The sequence below is a fragment of the Mustela erminea genome, chromosome 7 (genome assembly GCF_009829155.1).
Source record: "Mustela erminea isolate mMusErm1 chromosome 7, mMusErm1.Pri, whole genome shotgun sequence".
NCBI classification, from domain to species: Eukaryota; Metazoa; Chordata; class Mammalia; order Carnivora; family Mustelidae; genus Mustela; species Mustela erminea.
The window spans coordinates 83,729,548-83,751,390 of NC_045620.1; the positions used below are offsets into that span (position 1 = coordinate 83,729,548).

General features: G+C 42.1%; 1 protein-coding gene across 3 annotated transcripts in view; it reads right to left on the bottom strand.

The window, feature by feature from the left end:
• SERTAD2 (SERTA domain containing 2) overlaps nt 1-21,843 on the bottom strand; it is a 117,626-nt gene that overhangs the window by 15,386 nt on the left and 80,397 nt on the right. Inside the window, exon 1 of one of the 3 annotated variants that reach the window (XM_032352274.1) lies at nt 6,111-6,452. The exons of 1 other annotated variant lie outside the window; for it this stretch is intronic. The gene's annotated coding sequence lies outside the window, so the exon portion shown is untranslated. Of the gene's footprint in view, nt 1-6,110; nt 6,453-21,843 lie in introns of those variants that run through there. One more of the 3 variants, XM_032352275.1, reaches the window with a different exon arrangement.

The window sequence follows — 21,843 nt, forward strand, 5'->3', positions numbered from 1 at the left end:
GTATTTATAATTGCTTGGATGGGACTCTGGTTTCAACCCTCCTGTAGCATCTTTTCCCCAAAGATACCTTGTTTTTCCCCTCACATTAGAGACCTGTAATAAACAATGGCAGGGGGAATAAAAGGCTTAGGGCAGAAACCCAATGCTTTGCCAAAAGTAAGTGACAGTTCTTTGTATTTTTTTCAAAGAGGATCATCAGATCTATAAAACAGTCACACTAAAACAGGCAAATGTAATTTGTTAGAATGAATATGTATAAAATTAAATAAACTTTAATTAAACAAAAGGTTGCCTTTCAGGTATTCTTAGCCAACTACCTGCCACTGAATGAAACTAGGAAACTAAGTATGTATACTACGTCAGGAAGCATTTTTATAGAAGTGTTTCTTAAAGGCAATGAGTAGTTTTTCATCTTCAAGTCGAATGCAGAACGCTTTAATACTGTGAAAAGTCATTTTAAAGAAGACGTGTTATAAAATAACAAACATTTCATCTTAACTTCTACATGCAGTCTAGTTATTATTTTATTTTAATTTACTTAATGAATAAAACCGAACATTGTACTGTATGGTCTAAATCTGGATTCCTTAAAAGAAATTTCTACATGACATACATGAGAGGATAAAAACTGAAGGTACAAGATAACAGAAATAGACTTAAGAGACACATAAATGGGAGGAAACTATTCAACTGTGTGCATCGCAATCCATCCATACTCAGAATCAACATGTTTATTTAATTACTCCTAAGAATTAGGTAGGCTAGTGATAAAGTTTTACAAAGACAATTTAAACTTCATATCATATACTTGAATAACTCACAAAGTAGAAAAAAGAAAATGAGGAAACACACTAAACTTGAGAGCAGTGAATAATACTTTGTAAAATATGCCAGCCATTCATATTTAAAAATAATTACTTTGGGGCTACTTTGAGATAAAATGTATTTCTTTCTGAGAACCTCTGCATATTGACAATTAGTGACCCATGGAACACAAAGTCAACTTAGTCAAAGACAATAAAAATAGAGTACCTCACTGAATGTGATCAATATTTATTTTCTAAGGAACCAACCTCTCAACATTTCAAAGCTCTTCGATGATCCCTAAGGAGAGCCTGCCTCCAGCCTACCACATTTGCTACCCCTAACATTCCATTCGCCCTGCCTATCTTCAGGAGTCTCAGAAGCAAGAAGGCAGGTGCCACCTGAAGAATCCACACTTTGACTTTGTAAGTCAGCTACTATTAGACCACTAACAATCATCATCAGATGAAATCTATTTTATTTTCCATTTCTGGGTGTGGTAAAAAATATTTTTTAAAAAAACAGCCTGTTTTAAAAACTACTCAGAAGAGACCATCACCAAGTTCATGACAAGCAGAGAGGCAGCCAAAAATGTCTTCTTCAGCTGCAAACCACAGAATTCAAATTCCTCTGCTGGTTCACTTCTCTCTGACAGCAGGAAAGGCAGAGAAGTACACATACATGTATATGGAGGTTCCCTCCTCCAAAAAAGAGACAAATCCGAAAAGCAAATCTGTATCATGTGTTATTATAAAATGGGATAACCACGCAGAGAGGATCGGTTTAAAACAGTTGCCACGTCATTATCTCACTTGTGTGGCTAGAATTTTATGCAAACCTGTTCTGGTGGAGAGATGACCTTGGGACTTTCAGATTCCCTGACTTTAACTCCGGCAACACGTCTAAACACCAGGGTGGGGTGCTCTGGCAGCTCTGCTGGAAGCCCCAGGAGCTGCAGCGTGCCATGGGTTGATAAGCAGCCAGCCAGGAGAGGAGAGCGAGGAGTTAAAGGTTCGTTTGCAGCAAGGAGCATATCCGCATGTAACTTTCTGACCAAGCCACATTCAGGTCATTCTTTTTCCTTTTGTTCCACAGATTCACACAGCCCACTACAAACATGCGTGTTCATATGTAAGATGTGCCCGAATCCCTTCCCCTTCACTCTTCTACATGGAACTCCCTAGAACCACAAAAAAATGCTTGGTTTAGGGGCTTCTGGTCAGTTAACCACCTATGAAGACGGTTAAAGCAAAAGCCTCTGAACCAGGCACTCTGCAAAGTTACAGTTTCTGCAAAGAGACAGAAAGATGGTAATTCAGACATGAATTAGTTTTAAGAACTTAGGTTTGCTGCTACCTGGAGTCACTAGAGAAACAAAGCTGCCTCTGGGCACCTAAACTAGTCAGACCTGCTGTAGGAGTTGCGAGGTGGCTCCAGCTCTGCCCTCCACTCCCCTCCCTCCAGCCCCCACCCCACGCATCAGCACAGCTCACTCCACTCGGGGTGGTGCCACGCCCGGCACACTCACCCCCCCGTTCTGCCATCCCTGCTCAGAGGCAGGGCCCGAGCTGCACACACAGCCAGCGTGCAAGGGTAAGGGGAGGCTAGCCAGGCCAGCAGATGCCGACTCCATTCTGAACTGAGAGCGGCCATGGGTACAGAACACAGCTTCCATGATCCCGGGTTTCGAAAATAAATCAAACTGTGATATTTGTGTCAGTGAATCCCGGCAGGTATTTCCAATTAAGTGCAGATGGGGGACAGAAGACCTTGAGAGGAGACAAATGAGCTTTTCCAGCTTTTGGAGCCCTCTGACCACGAAGAGAGCAGATTTCCAAAAGGGAGTTTGCATTGTCTGTCTGAAGTGCTTCGTTTAGATGATAAGCAGTTGTTTTGCCCTGTTAAAAGTCATACATTTTCAAAAAATTTTGGGATGTTTTTATTTTGAAATTTTTATCTGTGTTTCAATGAAAATTTTTAGACAGCCAAGCATGTTTTGTTTGTCTCATGATCTTCAAGGAAAAAAAAAAAAGAAAGAAAGAAAAAGAAAAAAAAACACAAGGCATCTATTTATTACCCAGAATAGGAATGTCGTCTTATTGGCCTGACATATGCCATTCACAGATTCATACAAAGAATGAACTGCCACACAGTGCTCATGGAGAAAGACACTGCTCCACACAATGAGTGATGGGCGCTCCAGGGGACAGTTCTGTTCACAGGGTTTCCCAGCATCTGCACAGAGGGCAGAAGTTTGCTTTTCATACCAACTGCACTGGCCATTGGAGACAATTTTTTTTTTAAAGACACGCCACCTTTGGTTAGTAGCTGTTTCCTTCGAGAATATTAAAACTAAATTAAATATCCACATACTTTCTAATCAGGAGTCCTAGCTTATGGGTTTCTATCATTGGTTTAAGTTAACGATATCAACAGTAGGTAGAAAATTATGGTTTACGCATACGCAAGTGGCTGGAGAATACTGTATGTTCTGTTGGTCTGTATTAATTAATGGAAAAACCTATGAAGGTAGGCATTACCCTTCCCGTAAGGCCACTTTTCACTTAAAACTGAAGCTTGCTCTTTGGTGCCTTTAGCATATATGTGATCTTTGGACTCAGTGTTTCTCTTTCTGTCCTTAGCCAATAAACTACTTCAACCAGAGCCATCTCCTACAGGATATGCCATCACAATAAATATGAAATTTCTGTAGCAACAAAATTTTAAAACAATTCTACAAGTGAATTAAAGTTCATATTACTAAATACCATGTTTTTAATCTACATATAATATTGACAGTGATCTTGATTTTTCTGATGTAAATGAAATATAAAGCGCCATGCTCTTACTATTGTTCTTTAACAAGAAACTGCAGCAAAAAAACAAACTCAAAAAGTTTCTGTTGTAGCTTTTACCTTTCTGAGTTAAAGTGTAAAATATTTTGACAGAGTAGGCTTGTAGTATAATTTGATACTGATCATTTGTAGTATGCCACTTCAGAAAAAAAAAAAAACCCTTTATGCATCTGTCTATATTTTTTACCTCCCCCCTACCTTTTTTATGTTTTGTGTATGTCTTTCTAAAGAAAACTACTTTTATTCTGCCACTGGAGCATTATTTAAAATAGTGGATGCCAAAAGTATCAGTTGCTACATAAATTTGAGTGAGTTTTAAATTAGCAAAATTTTTACTCTTTTCCATGCTCATTATTAATAATTCAGTGTGTGGCAACTGGATAAAATTTAGATTTCAATTTCTCACTAAAAACACTCCCAACGCGGACAATTCAGTAAACAGGAGCCTAAAGAATTTCAAAATCTGAATTAATATCCTTCTCTTGGTTCCTAAAGGGAAACAAGCCTGAGCAGCTATTACCTAAGAAGCTGTGACACTTGCCTGACGATAACACAGTTCCTTAGGACACCTCTTGTTGTATACTTAGTTGGTTTTATAAAATGTGAATCCTCTCTCCTACCTGTTGTAATAAAGCAAGGAACAGACTGAGTGTCAAAAAAGAAAAAAATATATCAAATCCATTTTATCCGATTTCTCACCTGACAGCAACATGGTTATGGGTGGGGGGCAAAAATTATTTTCAGGGCTCCCAAACTTGATGAACAACATAAACAACTTTACATTAACATATAATTCCTCTAAGTAGATCAATGAGGCTAAAGGAAAACTTTCTAATACAGGTCTCTCTTTTTCTCCTGCAAAGAAACTGATAAACTTAACAGGAAAGCAGAGATCCATGAACAAGTTATTCTTGCTCAGACCAGAAGCTGGGTCTTGCGATGAGTATTTTCACCCTCGCAGCACACCCTCCCTTGCTCAAATCAGAATAGACTGCTATAAAAAGTGGGAGCAATGGGAGGAGCTCCTAGAGTGAGGCATGCCTTCTGGTTAGCTGAGCAACTATCCCCTTCACCCCCCCCCAAAGCAAAACAATGAAGAGGCTCTCAGGTGGACTGTCTTCCAGGGGTTGAGTGGGGCCAAGAGCCCACTTCAATCTTGTCAGAGACTAGACCCCAATTATAAAATGCTACTTTGAACACTTGAGGCCTCAGGGATCCTATTGGCTGCTACTACAACTTCTAGGTTCTTTACACACATTATGGACATTTCTTAACATATATAGGGAAATCAAAAAAGCAAATTTCAAGAACAAAGCTTGAAAACACTTTCTGTCTTCCTTAAGACTGACTGGGGCTGCCCAATTCAATTCAAATAAAAACTGCTATCTCCGGAGGCTATGTGTCTCACCCTGCGGGTTGCCCTTCCCCATCTAGTGCCTCTAAAAACTTACTTTCTACCACTCAAAACATCCTGAAACTCCCCAGTTTGAAAGCAGAAAGTTATTCTAAGACAAACTATACCTAATCTTTTTGTGAACTTTAAGACTAAACCCAAAACACTTCTCCCATCTCAATCTATTACCGCAACTTCTGCTAAAGGTAAGCTAACTGATGGCCAAGAATAAAAATTAGAACTTATGATTTTCTCTAGATCCAATGGCCCTCTGAGGCACCCTCTGTCTTAATGGTACAAAGTCCAGGGCCAGGGACAGCTGGCTCCCCTCGGCCCCCTCCCTTTCGGTCATAGGCGGTTACCACCAAGATGACTTGTAGATTTCTAACTTAAAAGCCAATTGGACGTTAAGTTTAATACACACGTATATTCAAAATCAATTCACTTGTCACGGGTGAGAGAAGGGTAGAGAGGGATGTTTTCAAGCTGAAAACACAGAAACTCACAGAAACACACTATAGCAAGTTGGATGCAGACTCGGTCACGGAACCCAAAAGTGAAGCAGCCTTTACTCCAGCAATCCGAGCCTTAAAAAAAGAAGTCTCGTACGTTCACAACAACACAACGGCCACAACACGCACACACATCTCAGCTGTAAAAGCGACAGCTCCAAGCTCCCTCCGCCCCATTGCCGGGCTCCGGTTAGCTCCCGACCCCCTCCTGACCCGGGTCCGTGACTGCCCGTCCCCTGCCCTTCCCCCAGCAGGTCTGCCCGCGTACGCTGGTGGCGGGAGGGGGGGCGGGGGGGGGGTTCCCGGCCCTCGCCCCGCGGGTCTAAGGGTGCAGGGCCGGGAAGCAGTGGAAGGGAGCGCTCCTCCGGGTACCTGCACCAGGCCAGGTCCGTCTAGCCGAGGCGCCCGCGACCCTCGCGGCCGCCCGGGCCCCTCCTCCGCCCTCCGGGCTCTCCCGGCCCTGGCCGGGTCCCAGGGCCGCCCACCACCCATCGGGAGCCCGGCGCATCCGAGGATCCCCTCCAGCCTGGCGCCGGGAGAACTTACCACATGCAGCTCCACCTGGGAACTAACGCATCAGGAGGGGTTTCTGCCCACTCCTCAAGCTACTCCCTCTCCATGCGGAGTCCCCGCTCCGGGGGCCCGAGGGTGGCGCCGGGGAGCGGGCAGGAGGCGAGACCCAAGCTAAGACTCCGCAGTCCTCTGCCGGCGCGCTCGGAGCATTATACAATGGTGGAGGCGGCGGCGGCGGCGGCAGGCAGCGGAGGAGGAAGCGGGAGGCGGGCGGAGGGGGCGCCCTGACCGAGCGAGCACCAGCTCGTCCTCCAGCACTCGCTGTGCAGGAGTGACGTGCGGCCAGCGAGCCTCCCGCGAGCTCCGGGCCCCGGGCTCAGCAGGCCCCGCCCCTCCCCGGCCCCGCCCCCTCCCCCGGCGGTCCCGGGAGGCGAGATAAATGCCGAGCCGGGCCCCGGCCGCCGCAGGAGCAGGAAGGGGCAGGCAGAGCACGGGAGACGTCGGGTGGCAGCGCCGCCCACGGCTCCCTCTCCAGCCGGCGCGCCCTTTATTTTCTCTTAAGGAAAGGCTTAAGGAGATGGCGAGAGGGGAAGAGACACTCCGGCCAGGGGACCACAACTAACCACCAATAATCCCTCACACTCCAGAAAATACTCATGCAAATGACCGGGCGGCTAGTGACAAAGGCGGCGGCGAGTGCAGCGCGCGCACAGCCCGCTGAGTCGCGCGACCGCAAATATGACAAGCATCTAAGCTATTCGGCAACTTGGGGCCGGTCAGCAGGGCGGGCAGGGTCCCGCGGGGGAGGGGGAAGATAGGAGGTGAGGGGCAAAAATTCGACCCCGAGGCACCGCGTCCACGCTGCCTGCGCGGCTTTCGAGACTGGAGTCCCGGGAGAGCGGGGGCCAGCAGCGTCCACAGCTGGGACACTCCCAGACGCCCCCGTCTCCGGACGCACCAGTGGCCTGCAGAGATGTTCCAATGGCAGGACGGGGGCTCCAGCAGGAACCGGGCCCAGAAAATGCCCCTTGGGCGCGGCGGCCTCGGCCCAACACTCGAAATGGGTCACCAAGTCAACAGTACTTTCGGAGTAGGACGGAGCCGAGTTGCATTCTTCGTGGCCCGCCGCGACGCGGTGCAGAGCCGGCAGCCGGCCTCCCGCGCTGGCAGAGCCCACGCAGGTAGGGAAGCCAAGCTTGGAGACGCAGGAGGGTCAGAGGCCCCGTCCTCTGCCCAGAAGCTTCCTGCGGATAACCTTTCCCCTCTCCTTAGAAAGGCATCGGCTTTGAACTACTTACAGGTAGCAGGGAAATTTATACTAATTGGGAGAGGTGTGTATGCCTAAGTGGTGAGAGAAAAGAAGACAGCTCCCCTGGAAAATTAATGATTATTTTAAAAATTACGTGCGCGTTCAGTGTAAAGATGTTAAAAAAGTAATTCAGGCACCATAAAATTTTGGCTGCCACCCCAGTCAATATCTCAGATATCTGGCGTTTAATGGTTCACTGTACTGGTTATATTTAAGGATAATAAAGCTTTAAGACCTAACATAAAGGTGATTATAAGTCGTTAACATCAAGACAAGTTTAGACCTCTTCAACTCTTCTGTAATGATTTGTTATCAATCAAACTGATGATCTTATTGAAATTAAAGCTGGGGTAAAATGTTGCTAGAGAAGACTGTGTTTCTTGTTTTATCTTGAAGGAGAATAAAAAAGGTATGTACTTCACCCTCAGTATAATTAAAATCTTATAGATTTTTCTTTAAGTATAACTGATGCCAAAAGCTAATTATTTGTGGATATCTCTGGAAAGTTTCATTATAGTGGCGCTCCAAATTACACATCATGGAAGTAGTGCTCAGGGCCCTCTGCAGGTCCTGCTGTCTGCGCCTGGGTGGCACAGCATTCAAACATTTTGCTGCAAAGCCAAGATATTTTTCATTTCCAGAGTTCTGCCTTTTAAAGACAACATTAACTACTAACAATTTCCTAACCACCCACTTACTTATACTTTCAGCGCTCACTTTAAGGAAAAGCCATTGAACTAGAAGCTGCAATAATCTCTTCCTGTGATATCTCTGTAGCAAAGGCCAGAGGCTCTGTTGAATCTAAAGTGAATTTAAACTGTTATTCATGAATTGGAAGTTAGCAATGAGTTAGACTTACAGGATTTTTGTGACACTTGGATATTTTCGAGCAAATGGATTACCAAATGCAGTGTTCCTGCACAAAAGTGACAATTTTGTGTCTCCAGAGTGGACCTGAGATTCTGCTAAGGCCGGTTGTTCAGGAAAGGTCGGACTTCTTAGGAGAGCAACCTGAGTTTTCGAGGGAAAAGGTTTTTTTTACCTTTCCACACTTTTGAAGGTAGTAGCCTCTTAAGAGTGTACACAGTATATAAGAGTTCCTCTTCCCCCACTTTTAGATTCTGGTATCTTTCATCAAAGCATGAAGTGGCAGTTCATAATGTGGTCCCACACAAGGTGGTTAACCACCCCTCCCCCAGGCTGAGCCCCCATAAGCCGGCCAGCAACCCCTGCCTGGCACTGGGAACCCAACTCCACAAAGATAAGGAAAAGCCCTCCGTGAGCTTTTGAAGTCCACCCCCTTTGGTATGCAGTGGCATGATTAAAAAAATATATATATATATCATTGTTCATTCCTAGCAAATGAACAAGAAATGTTTCGTGAAAATATAAGTGTGGTTTTCACTCTCACTCCTTGGGACATTTAAAAGCCCATTTAAAATAATCCTACCCTCAGGATTTAGAGTTTAGAGTTTCTCCTTCTCACTTTCACATATAAGAAATCAGGCCAGGCATCCACATTTAACTATTGGGCACATTATCTGTTTAGGGAGAAAACAAACATGTTTTTTTTAAGTATAGAATGGTGATGGTAATTTGCAAAAATACTCATTAGTTTAGTTTCAGAGAAGTACTTCTCAACATTGTATTCTGGGTACTAGTTTGTACTTCACTGCTTCTCTTTGAAAGTTTCTGGGCCTTCACATCTTGCAAACTACTAGACAACTTTGCTAACTGAAGGCCACTTTTAGCACTTAAATTAGCGTATACCCAAGAAATGACACCAGGACAAGCTGGCCATATAAACTGAGAAACAAAGACTTTGAAACAGTTTTAAATATCACTTTTTCTTTTTCTTTTTTTTTTTTTTTAAGATTTTATTTATTTATTTGACAGAGAGAGATCACAAGTAAGCAGAGAGGCAGGCAGAGAGAGAGGAAGGAAAGCAGGCTCCCTGCTGAGCAGAGAGCCCGATGTGGGACTCAGTCCAGGACCCTGAGATCATGACCTGAGCTGAAGGCAGCAGCTTAACCCACTGAGCCACCCAGGTGCCCCCTGGAAATACTGGTCTTAACAGCAAAAAAAAAAAAAAAAAAAAATCAGATAAAATAAACATTTCAGGGGCACCTGGGTGGCTCAGTGGGTTAAAGCCTCTGCCTGTGGCTCAGGTCCTGATCCCAGGGTCCTGGGATCTAGCCCCGCATCGGCCTCTCTGCTAGGCAGGGAGCCTGCTTCCCCCTCCCTCTCTCTCTGCCTGCCTCTCTGCCTACTTGTGATCTCTGCCTGCCAAATAAATAAAATCTTCAAAAAAAAAACAAAAACAAAAACAAAAAATATTTCAGTTCTTGAAACATATTGTAGGCAGCCAGCTGGGCTCAATCATCTTTTCATGGAAAATACAGACATCCTTACTGAACCTGGACTTCCCATTCGCTGATAACTTAAAACCATTAACTTCAAAATAAAGTTCTGGAAGTCACATCACCTAACTGATTCCCAAGGAGTTGATACTGGACACATGATTGGGACAATGCAACTCTCTCAGGAAGATGGCACAAATGGTATTTGCAGCCACAGGCAACCGAAAACTTCCTTGTAGCACTGGAGCATGCTAACACATCTTCTGCAGACTGCTCTCCAGCTGTTCCTCTACCTACTTTGTCAGGTTTTCCCCCTCTTTCTCCCTGAGGTCACAGTTCACACAAGCAGAACTTCAACTCCAGGGAAGGGCTGCTTTTGCACAGCTTCCCTAATTATTATTGGCCGGCTTTGCCTCGACAGCCCCTTAGAGGGCTGTTCTGTGAGAGATACGTCTTCTTCTCTTTTAAAAATCTGACAATATTTAAGTCCTAATTTGGGACAAGATCATACAGGTAATATTTGAAGAAAATGCTTTTAAAAACATTTTTGGGGGCGCCTGGGTGGCTCAGCGGGTTGAAGCCTCTGCCTTTGGCTCAGGTCGTGATCCCAGGGTCCTGGGATGGAGCCCCGCATCGGGCTCTCTGCTTGGCTGGGAGCCTGCTTCCCTTCCTCTCTCTCCGCCTGCCTCTCTGCCTACCTGTGATCTCTGTCTGTCAAATAAATAAATAAAATAAAATCTTTAAAAAAATAAAAAATAAAAACATTTTTCACTCTAACATTGTTGATTAGTCCCTTCTAACCATCACTAGAAAAGATAGCTTCTGTTGGGCATCAGTGTCCTTCCTATTCCATTTGCCACTCTTCTCCATTAACATCTTCAGATAAACCGTGAGGTCCAATTTGAAGCAGCCCTTTAAAGACTCCAGCTTTTGGTCTCCCCCTTTTCTCAGCTGGAAAGTGGAGGCCCTTCCTGGTAACAGCTCCAGTGTTCCCTTCTTGCTGGCTGCTGCTCCGCTAGAGACTGGCGGTGGCTTCTTGCAAGCCTATCTCCTAATCCCCAGTTCCCCTCACAGCACTGCCTTCCCAGGGGCCCCTGCACGTGGACTCTGCACTACTTGCATATAAACCAGCCTCCCTTCTTGAGGAGTTCATACTCTTCTCCAGATACTTGGCACTACTGGCATCCACTGAAAACATAATGTTAGAAATTGCATGGCCTCCAGGCCTTCCTTGTCCTGGGGAACCAGCCTGAGGAGATGATGATTCCTGGAGTAGGAGTACAAAGATCTTGTACAAATAAATCACTCAACTATGATTAATTGTTGACTTTTTGGTTTCTTAATCCTCTATGTCACAGATTTAGGGTCAGCTCTGGTTCTGGGGGTAAAAGCACCTTGGTCAGGAGATTTTGGGTCTAGTTTCTCAGCCAGAGCCAGTAGGGAGGCTGAATCAGGCCCCTGGCATCACAGGGTCTACTTTTGCCTTCAAAAGGAGACACTCAGGCTCAGAGATTTCCATAGCCCCTTCCCAGAGCTAGGAGTCTATAAAAAAGTGATTCCAATGTAGAACTTGGAGTTTGGGGCTCAAATGAAATAATCGGCTCAAACTGGAAGAATATAAAACCAACTTCACGTTCACATATTTCTAAGAGAAAAGAGAAATGCAAATAATGATAATATACTCTATTCAATAGGATATGTTCTTGGAATTATTTTCGTATCCAGAAGATAGATTTGAGCCAGCGATCCATATTCTCCTGGATCTGTTACCCACTATGGTTCAAGTAACCTATCTGGGAAATCTGAAGCCCACCCCATCCCTCCCCCAATGTTTGGAGAGAAGCAGGATGGTTTACAAGGCATTTTTGTGTAAATTTACAGGTTCACTCTTCATAGCACCTTCCCTGTGCCGTAGGCAGGACAGGGACTCCTCACATCTTATAGAAGAGAAAACAAAGGCTTGGAGATGGACCTGCCAACTGAACTCCTTTATCAAGCTGACTCTCAGAGACAGAGAAGGTCTGGAGGCTGTGAGATTTCTAACATTCAGGGAAATTGTGGAAGCCAGAGAAGATGAAACTGAGGGTCCTGAGAAGAGTATGAACTCCTTAAGCAGGGAGGACGGTTTATAGGCAGGAGGTACAAAGCTGACATGTAGAGGCCACCAGGAGGGTAGTGCTGGGCCAGGATCCTGACACCATTTTGCTTTGACCTTATACTAGGGTTCTGAAATAACAATTCTGTTTCTTACACAAAGAACTCCAAATCTGCCTGTCCTTGGCTTTGTTAGCATCCTATTTTAGCCCACAGAATTAATAACCCATACAATAAAAAAGAAAACTCAATGTGCCCTTCAGACCCCTCACTCATTTCTGATATGGTTCACAAAACTGGCATTCTTGTTTATCACTTTGTCTTTAGCCTCTAGAACAGCACCTGACACAGTTGGTATTTGTGAGTTTTCACTGAATGAATAATTTAAAGAATGCTGAAGAGTTTGTACCAGCTTCATAAACTCAAGGGGTTAATCTTTCCTGCTAATGTTTTCCTCTCACTACCCTTTCACTAAGCTCTGTGTGTGTGTGTGTGTGCACACATATAAATAAACATACACATGTATTTTTAAGCAGTATTTGGGAACCTTCATAATTAGAGGGATCACTTTAAGCAATATAATATTGTCCTTATAACTGCTTTTCAGCAATTCTAAAATATACCAATTGGGTTTAATGGTACAAAGACTAATGGGCACTCACATAGTACTATTAATCTATACGATCGCACTACTGGGGGAATAACCTTGCAGATAAATTATTGCCATAATTCCATTATTCTATACTTCTTTATAAAGATTTTCTCTTCCTACCTTAAGAATTAAAAGTCTTGGTCAAATGATATTTAAAACCACAGCAGCATTTGGTAATTATGGAGTGGGTTGGTGATGAAGACTTGCCTACCCAAATCTTCAGCTGATTACCTGAATGGTACAAATGACCACTTGTTACTGGCACCTTCATGTTCTCATGGTCATGGAATTTAAAAGTATGCCAATAATCAAATATGTTATGAATATCATCAACTAATATTAACTCCCAGGGACACTTGGCAAAATGATGACAGGAAAAATAATTTTTTTAAAGTATTACTCTAATGCCAGCTGTTTTTTAACTGTCAAAATCAAGCATTTATATAACTGGCTAAACTAAATTATATTTTCTGCTATAATAGCCTCATATCTCTTGTAGAAACTAGGATTGTATATCTTTAAATCACGTATGAGTAAAGAAGTCAGTTAAGAGAACTATGGTGATTTGGAAATTGTAAATAATATATTTAAGTCATTTTTGAAGTCTCAGCTGTAAAAATTCTACTTTGAGAAGTTTAAAAAAAAATGCAAAGCTTTAAGCTGTGTGTATAGATGCCCAAGAAAAGCCTCTAAGTTCAGGTTATGAGGTATCATTAGAAAATAAACATGTGGCCAGAGAACCCAGTTTAAACGTAAACATAGTATACAACTAAAAATGCATCAGCTTGTTTGCCACTTTGGATTTTTATTGGATTTTCTGGAAAATAGGTTACACCTAGGTAAAATGGTATAGACTTTTCTTTTAGTCACCAATGGAGAACTATTTTTAAAAAAGACCCGTTGTCAGAATAAACAAGAATAAATATTTTTTTTAAAGTTATCCAACTGTCTAATTCTACGGGTCCCTTGCTTTAAATTGAAAAAAGGTTATTATTTTTTTTTTAAGATTTTGTTTATTTATTTGACAGACAGAGATCACAAGTAGGCAGAGAGGCAGGCAGAGAGAGAGGAGGAAGTGGGCTCCCTGCTGAGCAGAGAGCCTGATGTGGGGCTCAATCCCAGGACCCTGAGACCATGACCTGAGCCGAAGGCAGAGGCTTTAACCCACTGAGCTACCCAGGTGCCCCAAAAAGGTTAAATTTTAAGTGGAAAGTTATTAATATTTAAAATTTCAGAAATGCAGAGTGAGGTCAAGTAAGAAAACTAAAGCAAGCATTCCAGATAAACACTAACACATTAGATATATACTTTAAATATTGAATGAAAAATTTGATCTTGCTAAGTAAGACATGTTTCAAACTGTTTTCTCAGAGAAGTCTTGAATTATATGAAACTCCTTAAATGGGCAATTATCAGAGAAACTGGCTTTTAAGGAGAAAATAATAGTGTGAATGAGCTATATGTAACTTCCCTTTTTAAAAACAGAAGTTGAATCTGTGACACCAAATTTAGAAAGGAGAGCGCGAGAATATCGTTTCTATCATAAACGCCCACTGCTGTGCTGTTCTGTTACAAATCAATGTACATGCTATGAATTTGAGTTTGCTCACACAATGCAGAGAGTTAATCATTCCTAAAGATGATTCTTTTAAAAGAAAACATAAATGTGAAAGAGTCACATTATATAAAAAAACTCACTGAAAAAGGGCAAGATTCCCTGATTTTGACTGTAGTGATTCATTTGGCCTCATTACACACAGAGCAGCACAGTCCACACTGGGGATGCAGAAAACTAGCTTTTGTGGGAATAATACAGGTAATTTCAACAGTATTTATACTTCCTTTTAACGTTACTTAAGAAATTAAGGCCCAAATTACAAAAAGGTTGACAAAATTGTAATGAATCAGATGTTCATGTTCAATCTACTCTCATTTATTACCACTTTAGAACTGTTAGACATCATACTTTTAGTTCCAGTGATAACAACAGCTGTAAAGATAAATACTCCAGAATTACTATTTTCTCATTTGGCCAAAAATGAAAAGTGAGAAAATAGAAAGCTTTCTGAAAGTTCATCAGATGAAAAGAACAGAATTAATGGGGAAATGATATCATTTATGGACAAGAATATTTAATACTTTATAAATAGCATTTCTCAGGGTGCTTGGGTGGCTCAGTAGGTTAAGTGTCTGCCTTAGCTCAGGTCATGATCTCAGAGTCCTGGGATTCAACCCCATATCCAGCTCCCTGCTCAGTGCGGAGTCTGCTTCTTCCCCCTGCCCACCGCCCACCCTTCCCCCATGCTTGTGCTCGCTCTCACTCTCGCTAATAAATAAGAAATCTTAAGACAAAATAAATATCACTTCTCTCACTCCTCAACTCATCATACAATTCCAATTTAAATCCCAATTTTTTTTTTTCACAGAACTTGGTAAGCAAACCCAGAAATCATCTGGAATAGCGAAGGGTGGAAAGATAGCTAAAAAAGCTTAAAGGACAAAATGCGGGATGTGTCCTGTCAGATATCAAGGCTTATTATAAATTTCTAGTAATTAAAAGAGAATGTTGTGTCATAGGGATAGATAAGTAAATCAAGAGAACAGAATCGACAATACAGAAATAGTCACACACATATACGAAAGTATAAAATACGGCAGAGGTGCTAATACAGATCGGTGGGAAAGAACAGGTTATTCAATAAATGGCTTAATGGTCACCTGGTTAACTTCAAGAAAAATAAAATAAAATTAAGTACCTAATATTCCTCCAAAAAATTTCAGGTGGACTAAATCTAAATATGTAAAACATAAATTTAAAACTTTTAAGGAGAGAATACAGGAGAATATGTTTATGGCTTCAGGATAGGGAATATAAAATTATTGTTTGATTCCTAAGACTCCTTCTCTACCTTCTCTACTTGCCTCTGCTTTGCTCTGTGCTTTGAAATGCTGACCCCCTAAGAAGTAAGCTCTTTTGCCAACTAGTTGCCAGCTGGATTCAGTGAAAGCAAGGCACCAGAAGGAGACCAGTCAGTCAGAGAGGAAAGAGGGTGGTTTTATCCTGATCCTTCCTGCTTTGAGACCCTGTCATGGCAGTATCCATCCCTGCATACCCATAGCTTCTGTGGATGGCTCCTTCTCCAGGGTGTCAACTCTCACAAATTCAAGCAAGACCATTTCCTCCCCCTTTCCCCTACAGACCTAAAGACAGGAACAGCTTGTTGCTGGTCTTCCATGCCTCCACTTTTGTCACATCTCTATAAAATGTCCCTTTATTAATAGTCTCATGGAATTCTGCTTCCTGCCGAGACTTCGACGGTTCAGAACCAAGACACCCAATGCAGAAACCATAAAGAAAAAGATGGATAATTTGATTACATTAAAATTAAACATCTATTAAACAAAAGAAAGGCAAGCTAAAGACTGTGGAATGATATATGTGATTCATGTAATCAACACAAGATTAGTATTCAGAGTAAATTTTTTAGAAGTCCTATAAACCCAAGAGAAAAATGAGTTAAATAGGAAACTTACATGTCTGATAAACATATGAAAAGACACTCAACCTCATCAGTAGTAAGATAAATGCAAATTAAGGGGCACCTAGGTGACTCAGTGGGTTAAGCCTCTGCCTTCGGCTCAGGTCATGATCTCAGGGTCATGAGCTCAGGGTCCTGGGATCGAGCCCTGCAACGGGCTCTCTGCTCAGTGGGGAGCCTGCTTCCCCCTCTCTTTCTGCCTGCCTCTCTGCCTACTTGTGACCTCTCTCTCTTTCTGTGTCAAATAAATAAATAAAATCTTTAAAAAAAAAGAAAAATGCAAATTATAAAAAGACCATTCACAGCTATCAGATTGACCATTTTGAAGATGAGCTGGCATTACCTGCTAACATGGGAGATGCATACACCCTGCCCGTAGACATGCAGTCTTTCTTAATGGGGTTCCATGAAAAAATAAGCCCTACAAAATGTTGAAAATAGAACTGTCCTATGACCCAGCAATTGCACTATTGGGTATTTACCCTAAAGATACAAACGTAGTGATCCAAAGGGGCACGTGTTTAGAGCAGCAATGTCCACAATAGCCAAACTATTTGGCTATGTTTAGAGCAGCAATGTCCACAATAGCCAAACTATGGAAAGAACCTAGATGTCCATCAACAGATGAATGGATCAAGAAGATGTGGTATATATACACAATGGAATACTATGCAGCCATCAAAAGAAATGAAATCTTGCCATTTGCGACAACATGGATGGAACTAGAGCGTATCATGCTTAGCAAAATAAGTCAAGCAGAGAAAGACAACTATCATATGATCTCCCTGATATGAGGAAGTGGTGATGCAACATGGGGGCTTAAGTGGGTAGGAGAAGAATCAATGAAACAAGATGGGATTGGGAGGGAGACAAACCATAAGTGACTCTTAATCTCACAAAACAAACTGAGGGTTGCTGGGGGGAGGGGGGTTGGGAGAAGGGGGGTGGGGTTATGGACATTGGGGAGGGTATGTGCTTTGGTGAGTGCTGTGAAGTGTGTAAACCTGGTGATTCAGACCTGTACCCCTGGGGATAAAAATATATGTTTATAAAAAATAAAAAATTAAAAAAAAAAATAAGCCCTACAGAAAATGGCTCCTCAATTCACCCACGGATGGAATGAAGTTAAAAACCGGTAGTGTGCTGGTCAATAGTTAACAACTGGCTAGGTAGATGGGGAAAGAAGCCTTTATTTGTAGCATTTGTTGATTTCTGTGGTGTAAATACCCTTAGCACAGCTGATTTCTTTTTTTTTTTTTTATTTTTTTTATTTTTTTTTTTAAAGATTTTATTTATTTATTTGAGAGAGAGACAGTGAGAGAGAACATGAGCGAGGAGAAGGTCAGAGGGAGAAGCAGACTCCCCGTGGAGCTGGGAGCCCGATGTGGGACTCGATCCCGGGACTCCAGGATCATGACCTGAGCCGAAGGCAGTCGTCCAACCAACTGAGCCACCCAGGCGCCCCAACACAGCTGATTTCAAGCTGCCCAATTGAACTCAAGAGTTAGAAAGATTCACACAATCGCTGCCAGGAGCTGGTATCAGTTTCTAGCTCCAGCCCTACACTGGAACCACTCTAGACCTATAAGACTGAAGTTAATTCATTACATATAATGGATGCCTTAGGGTACTGGGGCTTAATTCTCTGTAGGAATTCTGGATGAGAAGAGCTAAACCTAGAATCTAGAGAAATTCTTGCTTTTATCCCCCATGGAGACATAGAAGAATGTTTGTATCAGCTTTGCTTATAATAGCTAAAACATTGGAAACACCTTAACATTGATCAAGATGAGAATAAATTGATAGACTTGGAAACTATAGTGGTTAAGAAGTACTAAAGGTACCATAAATCAACATGGCTACATCTTAAAAACACAAATGTTGACTAAAACAAAGCAAGCTGTTAAATATGTACAGTATAGGGTGCCTGGGTGGCTCAGTTGGTGGGGCGACTGCCTTCGGCTCAGGTCATGATCCCGGACTTCCAGGATCGAGTCCCTCATCGGGCTCCAGCTCTTTGGGGAGTCTGCTTCTCCCTCTGACCTTCTCCTCTCCCATGCTCTCTCTTACTCATTCTCTCTCAAATAAATAAATAAAATCTTTAAAAAAAATATGTACAGTATAATATCATTATACAAAATCTTTTAAAACATGCAAAATACTGCTATACATTGTTTACAAACAAGGTATGCTATTATAGAAAAACATTAGAGATAAAAAATATATAGGAAAGTGGTTACCTCTGGCAAAGAGAGGAAGGAAATGGAATCAGGGATAGACATACAGGTGGCTTCTCTTTTACTCATAATGTTTAATTTCTTTTTTAAAAACATGAAAAGCGGGGCGCCTGGGTGGTTCAGTGGCCTCTGTCTTCAGCTAGGGTCATGATCCCGGGATTCTGGGATGGAGCCCCGAGTCGGGCTCTCTGTTCGGTGGGGAGCCTGCTTCTTCCTCTCTCTCTGCCTGCCTCTCTGCCTACCTGTGATTTCTGTCTGTCAAATAAATATATAAAATCTTAAAAAAAAAAAAAAAATGAAAGCATTTAAGTATTTTGGGATAAATTTAAATTTATTGATTTAGATTTCATCAGGTTAAAACAATAAAACTTCTTTTCTTTCTTCCTTATGGTTCCTGTGAAATAGAATTTCCTAGGGTTTTTCCTGCAATTTCCAGTATCTATTATCTAATATCTAGTATCTAATACCTAAAAAACACCTAAAATATTTAATATCTATCTAATATCTAAAGCATTGGACAGTATTCACATTTGATGTATTTATTTATCTCCCATTATTTCAGTAAGAACTTACTCCTTTCACTCATTTTGATACACTGTCCTTCTTTCGCTCTTAATAGCAGACTTTAAAATCCAATGATACCACTATAGTAACCTAAAGTTCTTAATAGGAAGCCCAGCTGACAGATCAGGTATAAGAGAATAATTGGTATAAAGCCCATGTTTGGGGTGTATTTCTCACCTGCCAGGCTAACTTCGGTCATGCTAGAAACGATAAAAGCTTCCTCACAAAATATGAGGCTTGTGACTTCCTTAATATATGCCAAATAAAGCATTTAGCACTAAAAAGTGAAATTGTGTATGTTTAAAACAATGGAAACACATCTACCCATGAAATAAATTTCTTTCACTTGGTGTTGCGGTGACCACTGGCTGCTACACCGAATGCATTTTTATTCTTTCTGATTTTGTGTTTCTTGATATAGGGACAGAAATAAAGCCCATATGCTCTCTGGACCTCTGGGAACATGATGTTGTCTCAGTGCATGGGTAATGTGACTTTTTCTCAGAGATTGTCTTGAAATAAGCCTATGTTTTAAATACACACTTTTCTGCGTGCTAGCAGGCATTCTGAAGCTAGGTGGTTCTAAATAAAGAACTCTAGTCAACAACAGGAAATAACTCCCACAGAAAAAAGGGGCAGAATACAAACTCTCACCAACTCTTGTACACAGTTCACAACGGCCTTTTGTTCCATGCACATTAAGCCTGAAATCTTTACTTTTCAGAGCATGTCTGGGCCTTTGCAGAGCAATTAAACCTTTCTTTTCCTTTAGCTGGTGTCCTTGCCTTCTTCTCTCTGAGGAAGTTAACCTTGCAACTAACTTCTTACTGTGAGGTAGATCAGAAAACGGAACAGTTTCTATTCTGAAGCTTAAAGTTTGTGTGTGTGTGTGTGTGTGCGCGTGTTTAATGGAGCTTCTCATGGAAATAAAAACCAACTCTCAGTTTAAAACTTATTTTCCTTCTAAGACGTACAAGGCCACATAAACGCACACATGTATGTTCTAAAGAAGTATGTTCATCTGCAGTATATATTTCTATGCTCCTATGGGCTGATATGATATACGACAAGGATATATCATCATATCAACTCATAAGTCTACATTGATGGGTTATTAACACTTTATTAGTGACATGTCAGCAAGTTAATGCAAATGGAAGATAAATTTAAATTCTAGTCAAAAGTTCCCATCTTGAGTCTTTTATGAAAAGTTGGGAGAAAAATCCAGATCCCAAGCTAATCAAATTTTAAGCCATCTGAATAATAGTTTTCAAAGTCAGAGTGACTCCTACTGGAATGGGTTGGTGACATTCAACTGTAGGACGGGACAGGTACTACTGACAGGAAAACTGGGCCAAGGCAAACAGCTTGAATACAACTGCATACTGCTATTTCTTTCCTCCCCTTTACACTCAAGCCTTGCCATCTCTACTGGCTCCTCCCTGGAGTCAATAAATTATAGACTCAACACAGTCTATCTTCAATTTTAAAACAAGAAACAATCTTCCTGTGCTTCAGTGCGGCAGGAAGGCTAGGAGGTGCTCCTATCTCTACCCCTCACAGCTTTAGTCCCTCCTCCTTCCTCTCACTTCTGCAGGCCAACATTGTCGGCCACCCCTTGACCAGCCTGCGAAAAGAGCACCAGTGCCCTCTAAGCACCAAGGCCAATGGACCCAGTTCCTCATAGTACTGAGCCCCTCGTAGCACAGGACATTACTGACCACCTCCAACCACTTCTTTCAGTGAGTCTGTTTAAATGACAGTTTGCTGGTTCTTATCTCTCTGGACACTTAGAGTCTCCCAGGCTGGCTCCTCTTCCTCGGACTGTCCCCCACCCCAAACCTGTAGTTCTTGACTTAAAAAAAAAAAAAAAAAAAAACCACCTCCTCCAGTTGCAATTTGGGACCAGAAAGGGATAAGGAGGTGAATGGGGGATGGGGATGGTTGGTTCAAATCTTCAGGAAAATTTGGACACACGTGTGTGTTTCGAAAAAATTTTGCCATTTGATAATCATTATCTAAATGTTTGTATTCCCTATGATTTTCTCTTTGCTCTTTCCTCTCTTCTCATCTTATAAACTCTCCCCAGGCAACCTCACCCACTCTCAGGGCATCTGTATGCTAATGATTCACAAATCATTAACCACATTCCAGATCCTTCTCTTTGAGCTTCATATTTTGACCTTTATGTAGAGAGAGACCATATATCCCAGTTTGTCAGGGTCATTCCTAGTTTATGCTTGTCCCGGCATAATTATTAATAGCACCCTGTTTCAATCTCAAAACGGTCCTGGTTTGAACAATAAAAGTACATAATTAGCCTCTTTCTATCCCATTGCCCATTAGACATCTCCACTGGGTATCATAAAGGCACCTCCAACTCACAGCTCATCTAAAATTGTCCTAATCGTATTCTCCTTAAATCTGTACCTCCTCCTGAATGCTTAGGGGAGGTTAAGGTACCTTGGTGTCTAGATTAGAAAGATGAGAAATCTAAGATTCAAAGCGTTTTCCCACTCCCATTCTCTCACATTTAACCAGATACACAGTCCTGTCAATTTTCTCTCTTAAATATTTTTCAACTATGCCTCCTCCTCTCCATTTTCCCATTGTTGCCCTAGTCAAGACCCTAATCATCTTTCATTTTGATGACTGCAAAAATCCATCTCCCTACTTCCAGTCTTGAATAGTCCCTCTCTACTCCATCTACACCACCTACTGCGTGACGGGTAACATGCAATGTATCAAAAATACAAAACGAACAAGAGATGCTCCCACCAAATTCACAGGGGAGACAAACTCATCAATGCAATGCCACGGGTGATACGGTGACAGAGACATGAGCAGGGTGACAATGGACACTTCTGAGTGGCCACAGAGCCTGGCCAGTGTGAAAGACACAGTGATGGTTTTAGGGTAAATGGGTCAAGGTCATCAAAGGCAGATGGAGCACCAGAGATGGGGAGGTGAGAAATAGCACAGTATATGGATGCAGATCTGAAGCGTAAATC